Source organism: Oryzias melastigma, linkage group LG1 (assembly GCF_002922805.2).
Source record: "Oryzias melastigma strain HK-1 linkage group LG1, ASM292280v2, whole genome shotgun sequence".
Taxonomy (NCBI): domain Eukaryota; kingdom Metazoa; phylum Chordata; class Actinopteri; order Beloniformes; family Adrianichthyidae; genus Oryzias; species Oryzias melastigma.
Genome location: NC_050512.1, coordinates 29,615,803 through 29,619,287, shown reverse-complemented (window position 1 = coordinate 29,619,287; position 3,485 = coordinate 29,615,803).

The following is a 3,485-nucleotide window of genomic DNA, read 5'->3' as shown; positions in this document are numbered from 1 at the left end:
AAAAAAAAAAAAAAAAAAAAATAACTTTTTGGTGTTTTTAACATGTTCTTGTGGCCTTTTGTTTTCCGATGATGGAGGACACATATAAAGAAAAATTTGGTTAAAAATTGCATTTTTGAATATTTAATATTCAAATCATTGTGAATCAGGAGCAGATGAAAAAATGCAGTTTAAAAAATAGCTTATTTCTGATGAAGAAAATACACTAGTCAGGCTACAACCTCTCTGCTCTGCTCTGTGGAGATAAATAGATCCATGAACATCTTTGTTTTCCTGGATCAAAACTGTACAGCTGGATATCTGCAATATTCCTCTGTGTTTTTGTTGTCCTACTGATTTTTAGATTGGGGCTGTAAGCTAGTGGGAGAGTGTCTAAACAATTGAATTTAATTCAATTTTATTTTATTTAACATTTTTAGCGTATCAATATCAATCTAGAGCTACAGAGAGCTCTCAGTTGTGGGTGACAGGTTTGCCACAACGGTCTCCACAACTCTTCCATTTTAGTCAATAGTAAAAAACAATAGCAATATTCACAAATGACAATTTAAAGCATCTCTAAAAACTACAGTGGGTTCAAAAACGTCAAGTTTGGTTTGAAAACACACTACTTGGACAAATGATGCTGCAAGGACGATTTCCAATAAAATCGTGTGTGTTTAAAATCATCTGACTGCCTATGACCTGATTTTTCTAGTTTAATTCATTTTTTCCTAATCTCAGACATATGGAGCTCATAAAACAAATGTCTGAACATGAGCTGCAGTTCCATGCTGCTCCTGCAGGGGGCACTGTGTCTCCAGGCAGCATCAGCCTGAGAGCTCAGTGAAGCTGACATCACAGTGAAGCCTCTCAGTAAAATCAGTGTTTACTCTGAGAAGAAGGGGTGCGCTCACAGCTCGGTCAACAAAAACAGACTCCTCTCTCTTTGGCGTGTTTACACGAGGCGAACGTCTCCGTTTAATTGCAGCTCTCACGCACAACTCCAGCCTGTTTACATCCATCTGAGCCCGGTCATTTTTCATTCAAAACACAGGCCACCTTTTCCTTCTGTGGGACCGACGGGAGGGCTGCCATGTATTCCAACTGGAAGAAATAAATTAGGCTCACAGGCTTCAACATTTAGCCAAAAAGTGTTTTTTTATGTATTATTTACACTTCCCAGCATCAAATGTGAAGAGACAGCTTTAATATGCATCCAAGTGACAAAATATTGTAAAGGTTTAAGTCAGTTTTCACTGTTTATGTTAAATTTAAGTTGATTTGGGTCCAACTTTGCAAGCCAGAAAAAGGATGAAAGTTGATGAAGAAATGGATTTGTATTAGGGCTGGGAATCGATTAAAAAAATGTAACTAATTAATCGCAAACCAGTGAAAAATTAATAGCGATTAATCGCATTTTTTGTAACATTATTTGGCAACCACTTATCTGCAAATAATCACAAAATGAAATCATACAAACTCATTTAGAGCATTTATTTTTAATTAGTGCTGTCAATCAAGTAAAACATATATTCAGATTAGTCAAAATTTCTTTCATTTTTATTGACTTACATTTTTTAATTTATCAAAAAAGAAATATAGTTTGTGTTCAGAACACATCAACAGTAAGATAAGCAGAACTCTAGACTTTTATGTCTGACGTATTACTCCGAGAAAGTCGAGGCTCAGCAACACAATGTTGATTAAATAGTCCACTTTTTGTGAAAAAGTGATCTAAATATAAAAAAAAATAACATGATTAAAGTGCTAAAAACCTATTAAATATTTATTTTTTGTAAATAAACACGGTATAAGTGCAATAATACCTGAAACATGCTTTAAAGCTCACCATGGAGGCAAAGAGAAGAAGTGCTGCTCCGTGAGCTGTGATTCATTTGCGTTAATAAATATTAACGTGTTCATTCTTTTTGAATATTCACATGCGTTAATGCATTAACTTTCACAGCCCTAATTTTTATATTTTCTAAAACTGTAATGATATTAATGTTAATAACAAGTCCTGAGAGGGATGTCGGTGCAATTCCACCTTTTCTTTCAATTTTGCTTCGCTAATTGAGGCAAATGAAAGATTCTGCTCCAATTGTAAATACATTTAACATGTACTTAAAAACAAAATTATTTATCAGTTAATTTACGAATTGGAAATGATGGCATCAAGGGGTTAATCCCAGATGTTTTGAGTGCATTCTCTCTCTGTGCTTACGTGAGTTTTTTCCAGCCGCTCCACTTCCTCCCAGACTAAAAAAAAAAACCTCAGAAGTGGTTTGGTGACTCTAAATTGCCCCTAAGGTTGGTGTCTGTCTGTGTGGCCCATAATGCATCATATTTTCGCCCTGAAGAAGCTGAGATAGGCTCCAACAACCTTCGTGACCCTACAGACGACTGAACAGGAACAGAAGATGGATGGATGTAATTCTGGTGAGAAAGTGGAAGATCTGGGGGTTAAAAATGAACCACAGCTCAAATATTTGGGAGTTTTTCTACTACTTTATTGTTTTTTTTCTAGGTATTGTTTTTTCTAGATATTAGAAAAAAAGCAAAAAAGTTGACAATTGAACTTGTTTAAGGATTCCTCACAGGTGAAACGTACTTTTGTTGTTGTGTTAATTGTGTAGTGATCCTGTTCACACAGCCTGTTTGGTTCCTCTGTTTTCAACTGTACGTTCACGCCTCAGAATCTTCTGTGAAGTTGTGACAAAAGCAAAAGGAGTGGCGTGTGAATGCAGAAGCTGCACAGATGAAACTCACAGTTCTTGATAAAAGAAGCTGACAGACGGCAGAGCTTACGATTGTGGTTTTTAGAAAAAAAGTACAAATTTGGTTCTGCAGCAGCTCTATCGTGGGAATTTCCTAAAAACAAACATGATGACTTTGTACGGGAAAAAGAGAGTTGTTGTGTCATGCATGTACTGTTTATATGTACACACTGTAAATGTGTGTATTTCTTTAACTTTTTTTACTTTTAAATTGCAATCAATTCATAAAGATATATATTGCTTTTGCTCGTCTTTTTTAGTTTTAGTTTTGATTTGACTTCCTGCAAAAAACAATTTCAAATTCCAAAAGCAATATGTGAAGATAAATAAATATAATAGATTACAGATATTTTCTTGTTCTTTTTTGTACTATTTATGTAAAAATGCATACTTTAAATGCTTTTATTTTATATTTGAGTCTTTGCACTGTGTGGCCCCTATAAAACTATTCATATCATAGTTGACACATTGCTGGGACCCCCCCCCCATTAACATGATCCCACCTTTTCTTAAAGACAAAATTGTGTTTTTGGTATTTTTAACATGTTTTTATGCCGTTTATCTAATGATGGAGGACATGGATTAAGAAAATTAACATTAAAATGTCATTTTTAAGTATTCTTTGTTCAAATTATTGTTAAAAAAATTCAAATAGGAAAAGATCGTATTTGTGATGTAGAAAATACGGTGGGCGGGGCATAAGCTCTCTGCTCTGCCCCATTCCAA